At 38.5% G+C, this 25,164-nt stretch overlaps 1 long non-coding RNA gene across 5 annotated transcripts in view; it reads left to right on the forward strand.

Annotated features, from left to right (window-relative positions):
* The window catches only part of LOC115305584, a 45,485-nt gene extending 23,848 nt beyond the window's left edge, over positions 1-21,637 (forward strand). For 3 of the 5 annotated variants that reach the window (XR_003914865.1, XR_003914861.1, XR_003914862.1), the window contains one exon: positions 21,036-21,637. This is a non-coding gene — a long non-coding RNA (uncharacterized LOC115305584). Of the gene's footprint in view, positions 1-813; positions 850-3,764; positions 3,828-21,035 lie in introns of those variants that run through there. The other 2 variants (XR_003914863.1, XR_003914864.1) reach the window with 2 other exon arrangements.
* Positions 21,638-25,164: the final 3,527 nt, after the last annotated feature.

Genomic DNA, 25,164 nt, shown 5'->3' on the forward strand with positions numbered 1-25,164 from the left:
GTGGATTATGTCTTTCTTGGGTGAAGAAACAGGAACTTAGGAAAGTTTTTTTAATATTAAAATAAAAAATCAGTTATGTGAGTGCCTGATTTTGTTGAATAATTTGGTATATTTTTAGACTAATATTCATTTAATAATTATATCTTCCTTTCATGAAATATCTGGCATCTTTCTGGAAAAAGACAGAGACTGTTTAAAATTGTCTGTATGTTTATCTTGCCATTCATTTAATGTAATATTGACTCTCAGTACAATTTTAGAAAAAAAATGCACCTTCTAATTCAAATAAAAATATTTTTAGAAAAACACATATCTATGTCATTTCAAAACATATTCTCCAACCATAATGAGAATATGAATAGGAAGAAAGCCATTACTAATTTTTTTCATGGACTTATTTCCTCAGGGATTATTTTTAATTCAAGGAAATTAAAATGATAATTTTTAATTTCTTAACAATTGAAATGCTAGTCCTATTAAACAGGTCTCCCCTTTATTAAAGTTAAACTATTTTTCGCAATGTAATTCACTGTAATTTTTATATGGACCTGAAATGGACCACATTTTCTTCCCTCTGGGTAACTGCAAGTAGTTGTTAAAACTATTAACAGCTGTCTGGTAGCTGTTAGATTCTCTGTGATTTCATTTAGTTCAAAAGAACTCTAAATTTATCCAGGTGTTAAATATATTACGTCCTGGGTAAAATCAAAGGATATTCTATTAAGGATGCCTTTTAGGATTTGATGAATACATTATGTTCATAATGGCCAAAGGATAAAAAATATATATTTCTGTTACTTACTAAATGCACAGGTAAGTGAATGTAGGAAGAAAGAAAGAAAGACAAAGGAAGAAAGAGAGAGAGAGAGAAAGAAAGAAAAAGAAAGAGAGAGAAAGAAAGAAAGAAAAAAAGAAAGAAAGAAAGAAAGAAAGAAAGGAAACTTCTGTCTTGTTTAAGAAGCAAATATTTCAACACCTTTACTGAGAAATGAGAATTACACATACCATTAAAACGGACCTGTTCCCTATCAGGATATAAACTGAATGAAGTGGCAGAAGCAAACACGCATTAATAAACTGGATAGTAATGAAAAACCTCTTTACAGCTTTAACACTTAGGAGATGGACACACATCACTCTCTGCACTGCTGTGAAGTTCACGGTGGTCCTGGGGTGCTGCCCTGATGACTTAGTTTGCCTTCCTTCTTACGTGTCCAGGAATCCCTCCACATCTCTGGGGAGTCATTATGAGCTGTGGGCTGGTGCTGCAAGCAGGCGCCTCGCGGGAACCTCTGGGGAGGCGCAGACCAGAGATACACTGAGGGTCACTGTGGAGCCCACATTTTCTCATTCCTTGTTTGTTATAAGACTTGGGCCCAAGGGGGTATGAAAGAATGCCACATGAATATAGTCCCCTATGTTTTGTTAAGAAAATGTAAATGTCTCACTGTTGCATTTTTAACCCGAAATGATCCTGAAAGTTTAATCTTGACCCAAAGGCAAACTAACAGAGTACCTCTTAGTGCCTACATTAAAAATGAGCTGCAATTTGTTTTTAGTCCTTGGGACATTTTTACACTCCCATTAAATAAAAGAAATAATCACAAAGGAAATTAAACCACAAAGAGAATATGTTAAAGCTATGTTTAGCGTCTGACCTAAATATATAAAACAAAGGAAATACATGGCTGCGGTTAGGACTTGGTCTTTAACCAGTCTGTTGCATTTACAGCACACAGTAACATGGCAACAATATGTCAGAGAGATTCTTAAGCTGTATTTACTCAAAACAACATATTTGGAAGAAGAGTGAAGTATCCCACTGTTTTCTTCATTTGAAATAAAACTTCCAGTTTTTTAGAAGCGTCAGTAATGTTGAGAAGGTCAGAACTGGTGAACTGGGGTCATTTACTAATCATATTTCCTCCATATGCAAATATAATTAACAACAATACCAAAAGTTGAACACCCACCAGTAGTGCAAATCACCCGTGTCAGCACAGCGTGAAGCTGTAGCCTGGTCAAAACGATTCCCATTGAACGCCCGACCCGCCCCCGCCCCCATGTTTCCCAAAGAATGGAGCAATTAAAGGAGCTCAGTGCTGGCCCCCAATATGCCTTTCAGCTGTCATTGATGGCTTATTATACGTTAGAGGTAATACACCTCATTTCTCCTCTGCTCCATCTGATGTCCATAAACACATGTATCGATGAAAGCATGCCGACAAGAGCATCACTCAAAATCTCTGCTTTATCGCTGAAGGGTAGTTCTGACATCATTCAGTCTGAGACCCAGGCTTTGACCACTGCATGACTCTGTCATTTTGAAGTGAACCTTCAGGACTTAAGACATTCCAAAAATTTAGCCCAGTTCAATTTGCGAGTAGTTATATACATATTAGATCATATGATAAAGTAGGAATTATTCATTGGCAATTAAGTTTTTCATATTATGAAAAGATTAACACGACGTTTTTATTATTTCCCGGAGGCATTGCATAGTAGGTATGATATTTATACAACATTGCTCTGCAGATTAGTATATTGGGTCACTAAAAATCAGCTGTGTTCCAAATACTCTAAGCCAACCAGCTAGTTAAAGATTCTCCTCATGCCTAGGGTTGAAAGAAATCCACTAGAATGGCAAGACATGCTCATATCTAAGTACATTGGGTCTACTCCAAGGAGCAATAGGAAGAAGTGTGGTTCTGCTATCCTCTTGGCATGAATCTTACAGAAATGTATATATGTGTCTCGAGAAGTTTGTTTTTGTTAAAAGAATATTTTGACAACATCTTAAGTTTTCCTCACTTTTTGCAAAGATATTCTCTACATGTATTTTCTCACGTAATTGCATTTCAGCTTTCCCCATGAAGTTCAGATGACCTGATTATTTGGGGGGCCGGTATTTAGTATCAAAAACAACTACGAAATTTACAAATGGAATAGAGGAAAGAAAAAACGAGTTCTTTGTTAAAGTACTTACTCCTATCAGGATTAAATTTAAAGTACTTCTATCATGATTAAGTTTGGCCCTGATTTGAAGGTGCCCTGCATCAAAGCAAGCAGGAGTCTACCAGCGTAACACAGAGTGTCTATGTAGGTGGAGAGTGAGCCTACCTAGAAGGAAGCCATCAAGCCCTAGCATGATAGGGAGGTGCCTCACCGGGGCAGCCTTTAGCATCGCGCCAAAACCTTCACTCAACAGCTGTTGAAGTCCTGCAGGACAACCCACAGAGCAGCTCCAGGACAAGTTAGAGTTGGGAGTTTCCTGTCCCTTAATTAAATTTCAATTGCCTTCTGCAGTGACAGGGCTCCAATTAGAGGACCAGTTCAAAGAAATCTAACGTAGTTACCTGTGGCTATCTCATGAGCTTTAATGCAGCCCAGGGTTTGGAGCGTGCGATCTTAAGTGAGCCTGCTCTGTCTGTCTTAACAGTGACAAATTTAATTCGTGTAAATCATGACGCCCTGAGGGAAAGTTGCTTTCCTTTGCTGAGTTTTTCCCTAAGTGTTCTAATCCACATATATGAATCACACATAAATACAGTTCTTGGGGAGACTATTTCCCTTTGTGCAACATGAAGTGTACTTCCCACAAAAGCCACCCAGAAAAGTTGTGTCTGAGATTTTCACACACTCCAACAACTACTAACACCAAATAATACTGGCATGTTATAAGCATTTCCTGTATACTTAGTGTTCTCAAATAGTAATGAAGATCCCAGAAAAGAATAGTAAAGCATTTTGTGATCATCTTTAAGGTTTTCGAATTCTCAACGTCTCGAACCTTCTCAAAGAATATCTAATGATTTCTTCAAAATGTCGCTTAAAATTTGTTCCTCTCTCACTCTACTTAAAATTAGTATGGACCATCCATTTTCAGTCAGCATTTTCAAAAAGGATCAACTGAAACTTGAACAGGCAAAAGGAAAAATGTTTCCACTTCTACCAGACTTAAAAGAAGTTGGGCATCTTTTCATATTTTTCTTATTAGCATTGTAATATAAAACATCTGTAATAATTTAGTAAATTAAATACATTAAAACAACAAATAAAAGAAGCTGTAATGAATAAAATACAGAAGACCCCATGCGGCTGCCTGTTCTTTTCTTGACAAGCAGCAGAGTCAAGTAGCTGGAGCCACGAGTAACTGTTGGCAGGAAATAGACCCACGAACAGGATTGAGAGCTGCTGTGCACTAATATGAAAACCAGGTTTTATTTATTTCATCACCTTTGTAACAGAATGTTATACTCTGCCATGTCTCTCCAATTTTCTTACCCTGTGTGGAAGTTGCAGCCTCATAACTTCTTCTTCCTGTATTGTTCTTGTCTGATTCCATTTTCTCTTACCTGCCCGTGCTCCTTTCTGTCTTTCCATTGTCAGAACTACCACCTGTATCCAAACTGTTATTTCCTACAGGTTTTGAAGAGGTTTTGAGCTCCTATCTTTCTCTTCAAGTCGAACCATTATATGGTAGTCAAGTGCCTTTTCTCAAATAACTCAAGTCACTCTCAAAGAGGAACTTAAGAGTGACAGAAAACTGCTTAATGGGAAAAAAAAATCTAAACTCTCTGACCATAGTGCTTATGGTCCTCTATGACCATGGCCTTCTGAAACTATCCATTTTCATTTATATAATTCCACCAATAGTCCAATAGTCTCTTAGCTTCATGCAGGCCCGTATCTATTACATCCCTAGTTTATAAGCACATATCCATGCCCCACAGCTCCTTGCCTTTGTATATATTCATCTCCCAAGAATAACTGACTTGCACATTTCTTTCATTGTGACAATCCACATCCAGGGAATATCATCAGGGGTGAGGCAGGCAACATACTCATGATAGAGTAAAGGATGGAATAAAATACTGAGCAGTCCAGAGTATGGCTAAATGGGAAAGAGCGGGTCCCACAAAAAAGGCATTACAATTTAAGTTATTTTTTTTAAAGTACTATGCTGGCTCAACAAAACATATGTAGACCTAATCTGACCTGTGGAACATAAATGTGCAATCTCTGAGGTATAATCACTCTTCTTCCTGTAAGATCTGTTAAAAATGGGCCTTCAGAAAGTTTTACTGAAGGTTTTCATCCTTTGTCCTTATTTTCTATTTCCTCAGTAATTTAAACGCAGTTTGGCTTACATTGCCATACGTTTGCTTGTGCTGTTTTGTTCATATATAGATATGTTATTTTCTCTATTATTTAAGAAACCTATTTGGGGAGAGTTGCGGTCATGTGTTTTGATTCTTCCATCCTCATGTCCCAGAGATAACTCTCCCTTCCACGTGTCTATAAAACATGCTTATTGAGCATAAAAACAAATTGATAAGTCAATATATTACCAGGGTAGGATCTTTTGAAAAATTGTCTCTCTTACTTACATGTAGCATTTTCTCTAATTTCTTAGAAAGAAACAAGTAGGAAAATAAGGGAGCAGGGACTATGAGATTCAAAGTGATATGAAGAGAAGCAAACTGGTTTTTTGGTAAAGCTTACTCAGTGCTAACACGTCTACCATCAAGAAAGTTAAGTCACACACCAAAATAGCACTGTATTGGGAATTCTCATTTTGTAACCTTGGCCAAATAATTTAATATTGCAGGAAATGTTTCCTTACCTATAAAATGGTGTATCTGCGGCAAGGGGTTTGACAAGGTGGGAGTAGCTTTTCTAACGGGCACATTCTGGAATGTCTGCTTAGCCTACAACCATCCCCTTAACTAACTCCCACCCCATCCCAAACTGTAGGGAAATACTCCCCAAAACCATTGTAGACCGTGCATTCCTTTCTGGCCCGCGGCTAATTGGACTAGTATGAGTGAGTATGAATCAATGTCTCTTTTCCAGGGCTTAGTAACTGTGGTGGAGAGAAAGATTCAGTATTTAATGTTGTTGATTGTATTTAATGTCATGGTGCATTAACCTGGGACATAGTCTACCTTACTGACTAGGATACGGAGGAAGCAGGATTAGAAAATACAGAGGAATGAAGTTGAGACAAGAGAGAAGTGACAGAAACTGCCTGGATTTGTGGCACACTTTCTTTTCCTTAAAAAAATTTTTTTTAACGTTTATTTTTGTGAGAGAGGGAGAGAAAGAGAGAGAGCAAGTGTGTATGTGTGAGAGAGCAGGGGAGGGGCAGAGAGAGACACACAGAATCCAAAGCAGGCTCCAGGTTCTTAGCTGTCAGCACAAAGCCCAAAGCAGGACTCGAACTCACAGACCCTGAGATCATGGTCTGAACCAAAGTCAGACAGTTAACCGACTGAACCATCCAGGCGCTCCATGGCACCCTTTCTATTGTCAGTTCCAGTTACTCTCCTTTTTGGTTACTCGCAACAAACAGTCCTAACCTTCCAGATTTTTCTCTGCCCTAAAATTCTGTGAAGCTATACATTTAAGTTTTCTCACCTGTAAAATAAAAGCTGTGAGTAGAAAGGCAGTTAACAGAGTAGTTCATTTTAGTGGGACTTTCAAAACCAAGTACTCAGCCAAAAATTGTCTGCATGAGCTACATTTCCTAGGATAGAGGCAAAATTTGTCATAATGACACATATCTTACTTTCCACCTGAAGTGATGGTATGGAATTCAGAAAAAAAATAACCTAAAAATCCGTGAGGATTACTAAGGTAGTACTTAAAGAAGTTTTAAGTTTCCCAATATAAGAACCATATGGATTTAAAGCACCTTATGCATTTCGTTTCTTTTTACATATGTAAGAAACCTGAGGAGAGACTCAAGCATGTTCTATATAATTGTCATAAAATTACCCATAACACTTTCAACTTTATACAAAATAAATCCTTATTGAGTAGTTTTAAAATTACTGTTTGATCTATCAGGTAGACTCAATAAAGAAAATAATTCACAAGACTATAATGGGTATAGCATTCTTTTTTTAAACTTTTTTTTAATGTTTTATTTATTTTTGATACAGAGAGAGACAGAGCATGAGAAGGGAAGGGGCAGAAAGAGAAGGAGACACAGAACTGGAAGCAGGCTCCAGGCTCTGAGCTAGCTCTCAGCACAGAGCTTGACGCGGGGCTCGAACCCACACATGTGAGATCTGACCTGAGCCGAAGTTGGAGGCTTAACCGACTGAGCCACCCAGGCGCCCCAGTGGGTATGGCATTCTTACACACTGAGCTGAAAGAACTTAATTTTACTGAATGATTGTCAATTTCAGTGTTCTTGGAATTTCTAGTTGGTGGCCTCTCTCCACATACACTTCTGTGTAAGGAAATACAATAGAATTTTGCTATAGGGTGAAGGGCTATTAACATAGAGGCTGGTTTAATACAGACAGGTGGCCCTAGAAACATAACTACAGATGAGAAAAACCTAATATGAAAGAGTTGTCCCCAAAAGCAGATGATTGTAATAGCCTCTCTAATACGAGCATCTCTTTAGAATAGCACTTCTTTATTTTAGCTTAAAATTCTTTTATTTCTCAGAAAGAGAGAGAACATGGGACGCCTGAGTGGCTCAGTCCGTTGAGCGTCCGACTTCGGCTCAGGTCATGATCTCACAGTTCATGGGTTCGAGCCCCAAGTCAGCTCTGTGCTGGCAGCTCAGAGCCTGGAGCCTGCTTCTGATTCTGTGTGTCCCTCTCTCTCTGACCCTCCCCTGCTCATGATCTGTCTCTCTCCGTCTCACAAAAATAAATAAATGTTTAAAAAATTAAAAAAAAAAGAGAGAGAGAACAAGGAGGAGGAGAAGGGGGAGGAAGAAAGAGAAGAGAGAAGAAAAAAAAAAACCCAAGAGAAAAGAGGAAGTGGAAAAGAGGAAGAGGGAAAGAAAGCTCACCTCCATTTACCTCTGTTCACATTCAAACTTCTTGATAGTAACTGACCCTGATGTTGTCACTGCCTCCCCTCCTTCCCTCTTGTGAATCCATTGTAATCTGCTTCTCCCTCCTTCATTCAGAAAAGTGTCTTGTGATGGTCTCCAAAGGCCCCCCAGCTGCAAAATTTAATGGGCACTTGTCAATTATTATTGCAAACAATTTTTCCTAGAATTCAAAATATTTACCAAACTCCATTTGAAATGCCCGCCTCTCTTTATGTAGTGGTTACTTCATCACCTTCTTTTTCTAACTGCTCTATCTCCTTCCCCGCTCTCAGCTTCTTTTTTCTATATTAGGTCCTTTCATGCTCTGGTTTTCCCCCAAGATTCTGTCCTTGCTCATGTCTGTTCTCTACATACTCCCTCATGGCACACTCACCCATTCTTACAATACCAAACTCCATGTATTTATGACTCTTGATCTTTTATCTTTAGCACAGACCATTTGCTTGAACTCCAGATTTGTATTTTTAGGCTCCTACCAGACATCTTTAGCAGATATATCAACAACACCTGAAACTTAACATACCCAATATTAAATCCCCTTTATGTTCTTTGCAATTCTGCTCCACTTCATTTGATTTTAGTGTCCAAGTCAGAAGCTTCAGAATCACTTCCTCTTTGTTACTCACTTACCCAGTCAGTCATTAAGTTTGAGTCTATGGATATCTCTGGAATCCAGTCCACGACCACAGTTTCTGTCTTACTTCAGACTCTCATCATTTCTAATTTACCTGTTGCAGCAGCCTCCGACCAGACCTCTCTACCTGCAGGCTTTCCCACCTTCCTTTCCTCCTGAATCTGTATTCTGCATTGTTGCCTCTGGTACCTAAAGCACAAAACTACTGAGGACATTTCTCTGATTAACACCTTTCGGTGACTTTTCACCCCTATAAAAAAATATATCAGCTCCTTTCCTTGATAAACATAAAAGGTCCTTGACAGTCTGGCTTCTCTCTCCCCTAGGATTATTATATCTCCCTACTTTCCCTAACTCACTGTCTCTGGTCCAGCTTTAACTCTTTGCAGTTTCCCAAACTTGCCAGTCTATTTCACCCATCTCCGAGGTTTTGGACAATCTTATGTATTTTCCTGGAATGCTCTTCCCCTTTTGTGTACCTGGGAAATTTCTGTTCAGTATTTGAAAATTCCATGAACATCACACCCCAATCCCCTCCCCCACATGCATGTGCATCTTCCTATTACTTTTCTCATCCATAAGCACAGAGGTGTTTGTCTCTATTAGCATTTTTCTCACTGTGTCCTTGTATATAACATGGGGGGCCTCCGTGAATCCTTGAGGTCCCTGAGAAATGTCTTTATTTCAGTTTAAACTATAGCTGGTGTGTAACACATGCTCAGTGCATGTTAGTTGAATGAATAAGAAATAAATACAGACAATATTAGAGACAACATCTAGTTGACAGTGTTTAGTATTCTTTTTCTGCACCATTTGGACAATAGGTAATACAATGCAATGGTTTTTTTTAAAGCTCTTAAAAGCTGAGTTTCAGTGAGGCAGAGAACTGCATAGTGAAGCAAACATTTAAAACCCAGACTTATTTATAACAAAAGAAATGGTTACTTAACTCAAGACAAGCATATGAACTAAAAGAAACTTTTGCCTATTGTTACTAACTGATGAAATAAGAGCAATTAGGTCTGGCTTTCTCATTGTTAATTCTTCCACAAGAAATATTTGGAAAATAGTATCCAGTCTTACAGCCTGTGGGGTCAATTCTGCCCAGTGAATAAAACATGGACGTGTGCGTCACCATCTACCTTGCAAAATCCTCTAGCAGGCTTGCATCTACATGCACGTCTCTGATTTTATAAGATCCTGTACGTGACAATAAACACATCAACAGTTTGTCTAGACTACCAGGTCGTATTCAGAAACTTATGACTTCAACAGGGGTGGAGATTGTGGGGGAACAGAGCCTAGATCGGGTGAACTTCTAAATAGGATAGGCATTTGTGTGTTCATGCGAAAACGGAACAAGGAAAGAAGCATGTTAACAAAAGAATGACTTGTCATAATTCTGGGAACTATTGGAGCAAAGAATTCTGAACTTAAATAGTCCAATACCTCAATAATTGTAATGACGGATATAACTTTACAGGAAGAAGAGTTCTACTAATTCTGGATGGGAATGGGGTGAAGAATAATAATCAAAAGTGCAGATTAAGATCAGTTTGCAAAGTCATTTCCATGAAAATGAAATTTCCTTCTGTGGACGATAGGTGATTTCAGACCTAAAAAGCAGTGACAAGCTGGTCAAATCTTTCCCTCTTAAACACTTTTTATACTGTTCCTTTTCCTCCCTTGTCACACCACATCTTTTAACTCCATCTTTTCCCTTTTTATCTGTAATAGTTGCTCATGTTGTCCCTCATAATTTTTCTTTATACTTGGGGTGACTTGCTGTTTTTATTTGGAGTGACTTTGCCAAGCCCAGAAACCAGAAGCACTAGATACAATACAGACAAATTCTACTAAACTGCAAGTCAAACTTGAACACCAAATGCAGAGAAAACAAGAAATAGGCTCGCATTAACTGTGTGTTATTTTTTAATCTTCCTAATATAGCCATAAAAAAACTATCCCATTAATATTTTCACTTACACCTTTAAATTACCAGTTGTGAGTACAAGCAATAAATGGTAAGCTATCATTAATTTATATTCCATTAATTTGGAATTTATAATGAAAAAAAAAAAGCCTTTGGTCAGACCCAGATTCATCCAGTTCAGGTCTCTGTCTCTGGCAAGAGCAGTAAGAGATATCTGATGGGGAATTGTGTGGTTAAATTTCCTAATTTCAAATTATTTAGAGCCATACTCCCCAATTCTCCATTTTCCTTTAATTAATGTTAATTTTGTTAGGCAATAATTCTTTAATCCATTTATGTATGTAGTCTCCATTCTCTTCTGGAGGTAATGAATTCAGAGTTTTCTGTCCTTCATATAAAATGTATCTTTTTCTTCTAAATTCCTGACTAATGGTTTTTATGGGGACATTCTCCTTATATGTTTTCAATAGGATTCATGATTTCAGAAACTTAAATGTTTTTGACCATCATCATTTTCCAACTGTAGATTCTTAAACTTTTCCTGCTCCTTTGGATCATTTATGCCATACACTTGACTTTATCTAGCTTCTTGGGTTAAAACATGTAATTATGGTTCAGTACAGAAGATATCCATTGTTATGAACTTTTTTAGCTTGTTTTGATTGTGGTTGCATATTGGGCTGCTGTCACCTGATTTCTCCAGCTGTGATTTTCAAGGGCTTCAAGTTTCTTCTTTGCTTCATTTCTTTAATGAAAATCATGGTTTTTATTAAAAATCAAAAATATACATAAAAGAAAATAAAAATCACCTGACTATTTTCCTTGAAAGATAATTGCAGTCAACATTCTTCTGAATATTTTTTCTATGCTTGTATTCAATATATATTATTATCCTAAGAAAAAAATACGGCCATGTTTCTCAACTTGGGAAGAGGCTGTAGGGAAAAGGTGGGGTGGTGGGGGGGAGTTGTTGATTCAGGACCATTCAGGGATCTTTCCCAAAGGAAACATGGCTCCCTACTTTACCCAAAATGACTTCTACAAAGGAAAATCAAATTTCTTCAGGGAAGACAGAGAATAATCAATGAAAAATCCATTCTCTCACTTTTCCCACCTCTCCATTCAAGAAGCACTACTATGATGCTATTTTGTAAACTTTTTTTTCTCATTTACTTGATGTTGTAAGTATTTTTCTGTACCAGTGACTATGTATCAACTATTCAGCCAAAGAAAGATGCCTACAACTTATTTAAGTTAAAAGAAAAAAGCCAAACTACAGAACAGAGTGTTCAATATGTTGTCATTTGCATTAGTGATATATTTATATTTACATAAAACCTCCTGAAAAGTCATATGCCTATCTGTTAACAGGACTTATCTCTGGAGTTATGGGGTATTGGGAGCATTTTGACTCTAAAGTTTGAGAATACAGAGAACACACTCATGAGTTTGAGAACACAAACCAACTATAATTTTTAAAGTAGTCTCCTTTTACTTGACTTTTGTCTTTTTAAAACATTATAAATAATGCTACTTTGAATATTAATGTATCTGACTCTTAATGCACTTGTTTGTCCTTAGAATTCCCACTAAGGAATAGGTATAGGGAATGCATCTAAAAATATTTGGAACTGGGGCACCTGGGTGGCTCAGAAATTAAGCATGCAACTTTGGCCCAGGTCATGATCTCATGTTCATGAGTTCGAGCCCCGAATCAGGCTCTCTGCTGTCAGCACTTCATATCCTCTGTCTCTCTCTCCCCCGTCCCTCCCTCAGCTATGCACATGCACGCATGCATGCTCTCTCTCTAAAATAATAAATAAAAAATAAAAACAATTTACGGAATCTATTGTCAGATTACTGTCTGAAAAAGAAGACCAGATCAATTTGTTTCCATGTCCATTTTTTTCACAACTTCACCAATACTGGATATTTCAGGTTTTTTCATCTTTGCAAATCTAATATGTGAAAAATATTATTTAAGTTTACGTTTCTTTCGTTACTAATGAAATAAAGTATGTATTCATCCATTAATTAATCATATATATTCTTTGATTAATTGCCTCTTTAGGGTCTTTTATTACTTTTCTATTCGACTATACACATATATTTTTTAAATGTTTATTTATTTTTGAGAGACAGAGACACACACACACACAGAGGGAGCAGGGAAGGGCCAGAGGGAGACACAGAATCTGAAGCAGGTTTCAGGCTCTGAGCTGTTAGCACAGAGCCTGACACGGGGTTCAAACTCATGAACCATGAGATCATGACCTGAGCCAAAGTTGGTTGCCTAACCAACTGAGCCACCCTGGCCCCTAGAGTATATATATTTTTATTAATTTGTTAATACTTCTTATATCTGAGGTATATTATACCAACATGAAACTTATGTGAAGTTTACCATTAGTTTGTGTAGGTTTTCTTTTGTTCACAGAAACTTATAATGCTTACCTACTTATTTATTTTTCCATTCCTTTATGATTTTTGGCATCAAAATTATAAAGCAGTTTACCTGTATTAATATTATCATTTCTGATATGCACTTAAATCTTTAATCCATCTGGCATATATGTATGTATTCTTGCTTCCTTTTTAAGTAAACATTATTCTGGAACTGTTTTACCTTAATTTCTGAATATTCAACAGAGTCCAAACAGACATTACATTAGTATTAAAGCAAACCATGTTGCATTTGCTGTTCTTATTCATTTAATGCTATTAAAATATGATGTGTTACTTCATTTCTTTAACACTTTTTCCTCTTCTTTTGGTTGCCAATTGTAAGCAAGTTCTCTTAATCATACACACGACATGTATCCTTTTAAAAAATATAAAGGTATTGATTTATTCTGCTTTCATACACTTTACATGGTTGTAGGGATTGCCTAATTATTTCAAAAGTTATTTAAAAAACAGCATAAACCACGTCGCCATAGTGCACGACACATTGACACGTGGCAAGCCCTTGATAAGGGTTTTTGGAATTGGCTAGACTGACAAACCAAACCAGTGTTTTTATTATAGCAGAGAAGCGCCACAGTAACCTCCCCAAGACGGTGGTGTTTCTCCCATTATGTTCACCGTGAGGTCGTTAACCATTTCTTCATTCACTTTCCCATGATATCAGTAATTAAGTTATTTAACACGCTGGGCTTTCGAATCTCCATTTGTCATAAATTCGAGTCCCTTTTACTAACCTCTTCACAAGACTAACAAATGAAAGACTGTGAAAGTACTTTAAAAGAAAATAACTTTTTACATGAAAAACGCTGTCATATAAACAAATAGCGGTGGCCATGGATGGTCTGTTGCTGCTATAAAAACAAATAAAAGCATGATAGACCATCCACATGTTTCCAACTGGTCAATTAAGGTTTGTGATTTTGATTCTGAAATGAAAATGAACTCCCCACACAAAAATCCATGAAGACAGGTATCACCTGTCCTGCCAGACCACAGCGACGAGGAGATTGATTGCAGGTTAGGTATTTCCTGTGGGCTCAGCTGTATCTATGATTATAAGCGGTGAGTATTCATTATTCAGAGTTGATGTGTGTTGATGGCACCGTCCGCACTCTGCGGCTTGCCTCCAAGGCCGCCTACGTTACAGCCAAGCCATGATAGAAGAACTGAATTATGTAATATCGACCTACCTCACCTCCTTCTTACATAATACTTCACCTTCTCATCGTGCTTTGTAGTCATGTGGCAATTATTCCTCACAGGGTTTTGAGGAAGAAAGGAGGTTGCGTTACCACACGGGAGCCAGAGCAGTAGGCGCCATATTAATTTTTCTTTAAAGGAGGTATTTTACACAAGTCTATACTTCACAAGGACTGCCTCAATGATACAATTAGTGTCAGGTTTATCCACAAGTATTTATTTAAAGACTATGTGACTACAGCTGTGGTGAATGCAAGATGCACTAGTTTTTCCCAGAGAAGTTCACAGTCTGACTTAGAGAAAGTGAGGGCTTGAACTCAAATATAACAATCCAGTATGCCTCCATGTATAACTCAGCATACCAAAGGAGCCACAGAGTTAGAGCCAAACTCAAGCACCCCAGACTCATTCACATCCTTGAATGATACAAGAGCTTGGGGTTTCTGATTTACCTCTTTGGGGAAGGATTAAAGCTGTTTCTCAATTGGCATTGCTGTTAGATTTAGGGGCAGTATAATTCTTTGTGGCCCAACGGTGGCAGAGGGAAGGGGACCCCTCAGCAAGAAATCTGTAAGCGTCTCCATACTTTTCTAATGCCTCTGGGCTGAGTGGATACATTTCCAAATGCCCCCTTAAGGGTAGGTCCAACCCCAGTGAGAACCATTGGACTGTGGGATATCCCAAGAATGTACTTTGTCTCCTTAGCTCATTTTTGCTGTAAAGATCCACAGGGAGCCACAGAAAGCAAAATTCCATTTGGTTTAGAGTGGCTGTGAGCATCCATGCTTCTGGATTTCAAGGCAGGTCATTCCATTTTCGAGATAACTCCCTGTTAGAAATATTCTTAAAATAAGGAGGTTCAGAATTCTGGTCACATATGTGGATTAAACTCTTGCACACTATAACCAAACTTCACAAAAAGCACAATAGGCAATAAAAGGATAAAAAGTTCATAAGGACCAAGAAAACAGGAGAGAAGACAACATTAGATATAAAATGTAAGCTTAGGGGCACCTGGGTGGCTCAGTCGGTTGAACATCCAACTTTGGCTCAGGTCATGATTTCACAGGTAATGAGTTCAAGCCCCATATCAGGCTCTGTGTTGACAGCTTGGAGCCTGCTTTGGATTCTGTGTCTCCCTCTCTCTCTGCCCCCCGCCCCTGCTCACTCAGTATCTCTTTCTCTCAAAAATAAATAAAAGTTTTTAAAAAATTTTAAGTGTAAACCTAATCCTATTACTCCCTACTCAAAACTCTATCAGTGGCCTCCAATCTGACTTAAAATCTACAGTCCTTACCATGGCCACAAGTTCCTGCATGAACACTATCACCACCACTGGTATTCCACTTGCTAGTCTCTGACATCACCTCCTTTCCCACCACACTGACCTCCTTGCTGTTCCCTACACAGGAGGACCTACTGCTCCTACTTCAAGTGCTTTCTCTGCTGCTTGGGGCCCACTTCCCCTAGATATCTACATATCTCCTTCCCTAAGTTTCTTCAAGTTGCTGTTTAATGTTACCTTATGGGAAGGATCTCTGCACAGCACATGTAAAAATAGCACTCTCGTCACACACACTCCCTCATCCTCATTTTTCTCCATAGCATTTAGTATTATTAGGCATTTTTAATGTTTTTATTATCTATCTCCTCCTCTAGAACATAAGTTCTGAGAGGACAGGGGCAAGATGATGTCAATGAATTGTCAATCAGTGGGTCAAGGACTGACAATATTTTTTCCTTCAAAACTGGAAAACAGGTATATGAGAGGTAACTGACTTAATGGATAAAAGAAAGTGGAAATCTAGTGCAGAGTCTTGAAAAGTGTCAGAAGTTGGAGGCACCAGATAGCACAGAAGAAGTGGGTGGATGGTAGATTTGAAAAATAAGCCTGGGTGGGCAGTCAGTTAAGCGTCTGGCTTTTGATTTCGGCTCAGGTCTTGATCTCCTGGTTTGTGAGATAGTCTCTGAGTTGATAGTGCAGATCCTGCTTGAGATTCATTCTCTCTCTCTCTCTGCCCCTCCCTGCTTACATTGTCTCTCTCAAAATAAAGCAAGAAAAGAAAAGAAGAAAAAGAAAAAGAAGAGGGTAGATTAGTTGAAATTCCTATAAGAGAAATTAAATCCCTAGTCCCCTCTCTAACTTAATTTGACCAGGTGATTAGTTTTCTTCAAGCTTGGAGAAACACTATAAGTTTAGTCTTTGGATAAATTTAACAGAAACTCACGATGAGAGGAGGCCACGTAGTGGTTAGGGATGAGGCATTGTGTTTAAAATAGGAGCTGTGAGTGAAAGCCTACATTATGAGCAGTGAGAAACTTCCATTCCCCAACTCTACACATACACAGACTTCATAGTCTGCTCTTTGGTAGATTGTTTTCAAATATGAACATGTGGCCAAATATATAGTTGAAGAAAGATCCAAAATGACAAAGACCAAAGCAAAAACAAAAACAAAAAAAATTCAGAAGGAATAGCTAATTCAGGAAAGAGAGAGAGAAAAATACTTTTATTCATTTATTTTTTAAAGTTTATTTACTTTGAGAGAGACAGAGAACCAGGGAGGGGCAGAGAGAGAGAGGGAGAGAGAATCTCAAATCAGGCGTTATACTATCAGCAGAGAATTTGAACTGTGAGATCATGACCTGAGCCCATTAACCATGAGATCATGACCTGAGCCAAAATCAAGAGTTAGATGCTTAAACGACTGAGCCACCCAGGCGCCTGAAGAGAAAAAGAATATTAAAAAAAAAAAAAAAGATCATTATCCTTAAAAAATAGGTTGCTATTTGAAACGGATACATTTAGAGAACAAAGAGTGTATTACGAATGAAAACTAATGGAAGAAACACAGATTCAATAGAAGAGTTGCATGGAAGAATACAGATTCATAAAAGATAAAGAGATAGAAAATATGAAAGAGAATAGAAGAAATTTGGAAGATTAATCTAAACAGTACAATATCCAGGTAACAGAAGTTTCAAAAATAGATACAGAGGGGAGAAGAAATTATCCAAAAAACAAAGTGTTTCCCAGTACTGCAACACATGAATCTCTATTTTGAAGAGGCCCTTCAAATTCCTTTCAAAACAAATGAAAAATAACCCCATATCAAAGCAGGCTATCAGGAAACATCAGAATGAGCATAAAAGCTTGTAAAGAGAAAGAGATTAAAAATAAGAAGTTTATATCAAAAGTATTAAGAATAAAAATAGCAACAGATTTCTCAACAATACTAGAAACTAGAAGGCAGCTAAAAAAACTTCAAATTCTGAGGGACAATATTCCAACTTAGAATTCTAAACTCAACCAACTTTTTACGCAAGTGTAAAGATTAATGTTCTTATACGAAAAGTATAATGGTAGGATCAGGTTATCCTTTGAATAGAAGTCATTTCTCTCTTATATAAAAGCACAGGGTTGTGCAGCCCAGAGCTGGCAGTGAGGTCTTGTTCCACGATGTCCTCAAGGACCCAGACCCCTTACAACTTCTTGCCCCATTGTCCCTAGATTTGCCCCATGTCCCCGTAAGTCTGGGTGGCACCCACATTCCAGCAATGAAAAAGGGTGCACTACAGCTCTCTCTCATGGAAAGATCTTATGCTTTTATTCTAGTGTTTTCTCCAGACTGTAGTCACAGTAGTCACACATAACTGCCCAAAAGGCTGGAATATGCAGTCTTCATTCTGGGCAGGTAACATGCACTCAGCTAAATACGCTGTCACTGAGAGAAGAGAAGTATCCGTAGCAATCAGCAACCTCTGCCTTGTAAGGACTCAGACAACATACCTGGCCTGCATCTTTGTTAGACAGCTACCAGAGTATATGTATCGCTGCTAAAATGGAAGAGTAAATTTTAAAAAAGAGGAAGATGTGGGGCCCATAACAAGGAGCTCCGACAGAAGAGAGAAATTAGAGGGTAATGGCAAAGGGAATCTCAAGAGCAGCTATGTAGTACTCCCAAAGAGCAGCCCATTAAGATTGGAATAGAGTGGTGGACAGTGACGGGGACGTGACAAAAAAAAAAAAAAAAGGAATTGATAAATTACCCAACATGTCTGGGATTGCATTTACAGCAGTTTCATAGATAAGATAGAGGATTTGAGTGAATGTTAATAATACATACCCTGAAAACAAAGAAATTGAAAAAACGGACACTGAAAACATGCTACATGTTACCTCTAAGGACAACTAAACAGTGTAATATGGCAAATGTAATCACAGCACATAATGTGACTCAATGGGTGACCAAAATGGAAAAACAGAGATGCCAAATATACTGTACGTCTCCTACTAGATAAGGAGGAAAAGTGTGTGTGTGTGTGTGTGTGTGTGTGTGTGTGTGTGTGTGTGTAAAATCCAAAAAGCAGCCAACTTGGGGCAATGGTGGCTTAGTCAGTTAAGCATCCAACTTTGGCTCATGTCATGATCTTGTGGTTTGAACGTTTGAGCCCCATGTCAGGCTCCATGCTGACAACTCAGAGCCTGGAGTCTGATTTGGATTCTGTGTCTCCCTCTCTCTCTGCCCCTCCTCTGCTTGTTCTCTCTCTCATTCTCTCTTTCAAAATAAAAAAAAAATTAAAAATTAATAATAATTTTTAAAAAGCAGCCATCTTACCTCCTATACTTAGAAGTCAATGGATACATTCTAATATTGAAATATAAGAAAAGAGAAAAATATCACCACAGGCATAGTATTCCAAAATGCCAGAAGAACTAAGAGTTAAAGGGTTACCTCTGGGGAGCAGGATTTGGGTGCAGAGGAGAAAGTGGAAGTAGCTGGTGTATCGACCATCATTCCTGTAGCACTTACTATTTGACTTTTTAGATTATGTGCCAAAGTACTTTGATTTAAAATGGATAAAAGGGGGGGGCGCCTGGGTGGCTCAGCTAGTTAAGTGTCCGGCTTCAGCTCAGGCCATGATCTCACAGTTCATGGGTTCGAGCCCTGAATCAGGCTCTGTGCTGACAGTTCAGAGCCTGGAGCCTGCTTCAGATTCTGTATCTCCCTCTCTCTCTGACCTTCGCCTGCTCACGCTGTCTCTTCTGTCTCTGAAAAATAAATTTAAAAAAACATAAGAATAAAATAAAAAGGATAAAAGGGGTGGCTAAGAAAGACAAGGTGAAATCCCAGCATTTTCTCTTAAAGGTACTTTGCAGATATTCTTTTCCTTCCCTTTTGTGAAATAGTAGAAGTAGAGAAGTTTTCCAGGGGTTCATTCTTTGTCTCAAAATTAGTAGTCTGCGGATAGAATTATTATTGTTATTACACAATGTTATTTGAGTTCACACCACGTGCCAGGATTGCATAGCCTAATCTTTAAAATGGTGAGTGAGTTGGGCAATATTATTGCCCCTGCTGTATGGATGAGGACACTACAGCTTGGACCAGCATAGAGGACCTGCCCAGGGTAGCATGGCAAATTAAAAAAAAAAAACAAACTGAATAGAGCAACATAGTTTAAAAGGGCAACTCATATATTGACTCATATATTACTCTTGGGAGGGGGAGGTCTGTTACTCTGATTTACATGATTTATCCTTTAAAACCCTTAGTAAACGTGGGCAAATAAAATTTTGACATTTGTAGCACCTTGGGGTGCCTGGATAGCTCAGTCGGTTAATCAAACGACTCTTGATTTCGGCTCAAGTCATGATCTCCTGGTTCCTGAGTTTGAGCCCCACATTGGACTCTTTGCTGTCAGTACAGAGCCTGCTTCAGATCCTCTGTCTCCCTCTCTCTGCTGCTCTCCTGTTTGTACTCTCTCTCTCTCTCAAAAATAAAATGAACATTTAAAAGAAAGAAAGAAATTTGTAGCACTTTTAATCTATACCTGATCAGACACACTAAAAGTTTCCCACAGACACTTCTGCCAGCGTAGTTGAGCCTGACCTATGGCACCCTAGGTTTATTCTTGGCTCTCGAGTATGCCAAGAACACTAAATTATACGAAATGATGTCAGTGCTTTCATAATATAAATATTGCACCAAGACTTTGGGGCTACATCAATAAAATTTCATTAATAAGGGCTTAAGTGAATAGCCAAATTATGCAATTATGACCTCTCTGCTGTGTCTAATCAAGATACATACCGAGGTGGTTCAAGGAGTAGTGGGGACGCAGGATGAAAGAAGACAGGACTGTCCAATATGTATTTTCAACCTTCATCTTTTTCCAGCCAGTGTTGGAAAGTCCTAAGCCCGTTTCCTTATGACAAAGTTCTCTACACAGAATAAAAAAGTGGAAAAATCTTTATTTTTCTTAACGCCTTTACATATTTTGGGGGGGAAGTTTTTGGACATCCCCAATTTTTCTGCCCCTTTTCTCTCACAAAAGCTATACTCTTCCAATATTTCCTCCTAGATTGTTATAAAGTTCTGGGAAGTGAACCCTGGCAACCTCACAGCTTTGGCTTACCAGCGGCAGGGCTTTCCTGGGGAATCCATAGGCCAACACCACAGAAACAGAAGCAGAAAGTTTGAGGGAAGCCTTTTAGTATTTAAACATAGAACTAGTTTCTACATTAGGTGAATGCTTTAGGTACCACTAAACTAAAATGGTGAATACCGAGAAAGGAGAAGGCTTTGTGCGAAAAGATGAGGAGTTGAATTTTGATGCAGTGGATGTAGGAATCTGCAGAATGTCCACATGGAGATGTCCAATAGGCTGTTGTCCTATTCAGGGCAATTTGGGAGCAGAATCCCGCAGATACCACTGAATCCAAAGTAGGGGGACAGTGCTGAGAACAATAGTTGCAGTGTTATTTAGGGCGTAGTACCATAGTCTGGACCAAAGAGACCATTTTTCCAGACATCAAGGGATGGACAGAAATAGCTCAATCCTCTGTTTTAGTTTCACTGCACCGTTGGAGCTATCCCTTCTAATTATCCTCATCTGTTTCTGCTTTAATTGCTTTTCTGGCTCACTGTTTACCCCAGGCTGGAACTTGCAGATACCACGCGGCCACGCCCCATTCTTGTGCCACAGAAGACTGCTCATTGGACAAGACCCTCCGCCCGTTGAGTCCAGGTGGTCGGTAACGCTTCTCCGCCAAGTGCCTCAGCAGACACCGACAAGCAGAGCCGGTACAGGAGATGAAACCCACCTCCTCCCTTGTCCTCGCCTGGCTCAATCTCTCCAACATGGAGCCAAGGATTTGGATTGTCTCTGAGATCTTTCTTTCCTCTCATTTTCTAAACATCACTACACAATGTTTCCCATCCCCGCCCCTCCTTGGTTACCAGTTAGTATCCGGGGCTACCAACTCCCGGCCAAGACCACAAATTTAAGAATTGGAATTATGGGAGTGTGGCAGAAAAGGCACAGGCTGTGAACTCAGACAGACTTGACTTAAATCCTTGCTCAAATTATGTGACTGCAAATCACTACCTGTCATATTACCTTCAAATCACCTGACTTGGACATGTTACCTGACAATCTGAGTTCCTGTTTCCACAACTGTAAATGATGAAAATAATACCTCCCTTGCAGGATTTAGAGTCTAGATAGTTTACATAAAATTTGGTACATAGTAGTTGGTCAGTACATATTTATTTTTAAATAAATATTTGTTATTGGACCATTTTCTACTTCATGCATTTTCTCTAGAAGCCCTTAAGTTTCCTGAGACCAAACTGTAGGTTTCATGTAATCTTTTGTGTCTCTCAGTGCCTACCATTGCATCAGCCCTTAGTATGTCTTCAACATATTCTTCTTGAATACATGGATAAATTGCTTGAATTTTTTAGGGTAGGAATCCATTATTTTTATTTTAAACAAACCAGAGTGTATCAGAGCATACAGGGCAAGTGATTGTCTTCCAAAGAGTCAGCTAATGTTTACTGAGAGCTCACCTTGTGCTAGGTCTTCTTGTGAATGCTTCACTTGAATTATTAACTTATTCCTTCTTCATAACAACCCTACAGAGAGGGCACTATTACTATCTCTATTTAACAAATAAAGTAATTGAGGCAGAGGAAGCATAAGCTGATTGTTCAAGGTCAATAAATGGTGTCACAGGGATTCAAGATCAGACCATTCAGCTTCAAGAATCTATACTCTTAACTCTATGTTATACATACGGGAGACTTGATTTAAAAAAAAAAAAGTTCCGGGGTGCCTGGGTGACTCAGTGGATTAAGCGTCCAACTTCGGCTCAGGTCATGATCTCACAGTTTGTGAGTTCGAGCCCCCACATCGGGCTCTGTACTGACAGCTCAGAGCCTGGAGCCTGCTTCAGATTCTGTGTCTCCCTCTCTCTGTGCCCCTCCCCCACTCATGCTCTGTCTCTCTCTCTCTCAAAAATAAATAAACATTAAAGAAGAAAAGTTCTGCTTTTGCCTGAGCTTTTCAGGTTTTGTCCCTTAACCCTGAAATTCACTCTTGGCCTGGTTAGGTCTATTTTGGTGAAAATGTTGCCTAAAGAAATCTTAGCACCAACATCCAAGCTCAAGCAACTTCCTAATAGCAGACACCCAATTTCTAACATTCAAAATAAATTCAGAAGATTTGCTCAAGACAAAACCAAAAAATTTAACTTCAAAAAAGAAAGCCACACTCATTTTTAGAAAGACTATTACATTCCTTGTTCCCAAGGTCTAACTGGAAAAGTTGTTTACAAGCATACAGTGATGACTTGCTCATGTCGTTATCCATTTTCAGATTTGATTTATCCATCTTCTTATGCAAATCTATCCACCTTCATATGTGTTGTTTTGCATGCTGATGAGTGCACCTGGAACTGTGACACAGGAGATTAAATAGGTAGGGGCTACAGTGGGTGGGGATGCAGGACGTGCAGAGAGATACACAACAAATGAGGTTTACCATATTCCGCCTCACAAGCTTGCCTCCCTTTCTCTTTGCCTCTTCTTTCCAAAAGGGAAGTTTCCTCTGGGGAAGCTATGCAGACCCCTTCTGCAGCTCATCTGTCCCCAAGGTGCTCTCGCTGTGCACCCTGTGAGCGGGTCTGGGATAGTGCCTAAATCGTCTGCTCCATTTCTCATGAATCTTTGAGTAAGAGCTACAGTTTTTATTTCTTCTTGAACAATTTTCTTAATATTCCTCTCTTGCTTTCTGCAGTTTTGTTTTTGTTTTTCTTCGTTTGTTTTTGTATTTCATGATTAAGCAAAGAAGAGGCCCCAGATGGGAACTGAGCAGAAATTTCAGACTCTATCTATTCTCTCTTACACCGTCCAAAGTTAATCTTTGCACATTGCCAGCAATAAAAATCAGTGGCCAGATCTGCAGTCGCTAAGCTGTAGGTAACAGGGTGGGAGAACTCCACGATCAAGAGTAAATTGATGTTAGACGGAAAAGAGCAACAGACAGGAAATCGGAAATACTGGACCCTACCCCTTACCATTAACTAAAATATGCCCTTGGGAAATTCACTTTCTCCCTTGACCTTGATAGCCCCATTTATAAAATAATAATAATAAATAATAATGACTAACAGAACACACTGCAGACATCAGGTACTATTCTCTCAAATTCTTCTTTTTTTAAGTTTATTTATTTTGAAGAGAGAGAGAGAGGTGGTGGGGATCCGCAGAGAGAGAATCCCAAGTAGGGGCTTGGTCTCGGGAACCATGAGATCATGACCTGAACAGAAATCAAGAGTCAGATGCTTAACAGACTGAGCCACCCAGATGCCCCTCTACTCTCAATTATGTTAACTCATTTAATCTTTATAGTATCACTATGAGGTGGATACTAATAATATTCTCATTTTGCAGATGAGAAAACTAAGTGACAAAGGAGGCAGAGTAACTTGTTCAAGGTCTCAAAGCTTGGAAGTCAGTGTTGTTACCCAGGCAGTCCAAGTCCAGAGTCCATGCTACACTAGCACATCTAAGGTCCTTTTCAATTCTAAAATTCAGTTTTACTCAAAAGTGTCCTTCCCATCACCATTGCCAAAGTCAGTTCCAAACTCACATATCTATAAAACGTGTTTAAGGCACACTTATAGAGATACAAAAGAGTTTGGAGTTGAAAAAATTGGTTGTTCAGATTTGTGTTTCATTAAAAAAAATTTTTTTAGTTTGCATATATAATCTATTTCCTTTGTGTGGAGTTCATCACTTTCACATAGTTGTAATAGGCCACCTTTTATTATAACCCAGAAGTGAAAAAACTCAAACATATTTCTAACATCGAATGGAAAAAAAGTTTAAATATTCACACACTTTCACTTATGAGATGGAGTAATAATAACTAACATCTGTTAGAAACCTTAAATTAATCCAGAGCACTTTCTACATACCATCTCATTTACTCCTCACTCACTCATAAAAATGACCATCTTGTGAGATATTATCCTATTTTATAGAGGGGTCAAATAACTCACCCATAGCCACACAGCCTAGCAAAAACCTTGGGATTTGAATTCAGTTGTAGTCTTGCTCCAAAGCCCTCTTACTTAACTTCTCTATGTAGAAAGAAAGTGAAATGATGAAAGATGGAGTTTTAGAGGAAGGTAAACACTAGAGTCTGAGGAGTGCTAAATTAAGTACTTTAAAACCTGCTCAAAAATTTAGAATGGCAAAATTAAGACATGAACAAAAACCAGGCCATAATAACTACTGATCTTTGCCAATTTAAGCATATCATTAGCATTAAAATTAATTTTCCATTATCTATGTCATCTAGGATTTGGAAGAGCACAAGGAATTCTAATTCTCAGAAGAAACTCAGACCTCATTTTAGTCAGTACTTTCAGCCTTTTCCCTGACCAGACATTTTACAGAACAGCCTAGTTATTACAGTTTGTAAAATGGAATGCTATGGAATTATATGAGTTCTTTTTTCCTTTCTGATTTATGCTGCAGTATAAGGTAAACTCGAAGTGGATAAAAGTGTGTTTGGAGAAAGCAAGGTTGGGGAGAAACATGTCCTTGTTAATTTAATTGTTTGCCAAATTTCCTCTAAGATCTGTAACATATAGGATACCATAGCAGGCATTTTGGATGCTCAAATTGCTGCTTTAAAATGCCCGTAGCTGAGCAAGTCTGAAGGCTATTCACAAAGCACCCAGGGTACACGCACTAATAGATAAGCCAAGCACAT

Source organism: Suricata suricatta, chromosome 10, assembly GCF_006229205.1.
Source record: "Suricata suricatta isolate VVHF042 chromosome 10, meerkat_22Aug2017_6uvM2_HiC, whole genome shotgun sequence".
Classification (NCBI taxonomy): Eukaryota; Metazoa; Chordata; class Mammalia; order Carnivora; family Herpestidae; genus Suricata; species Suricata suricatta.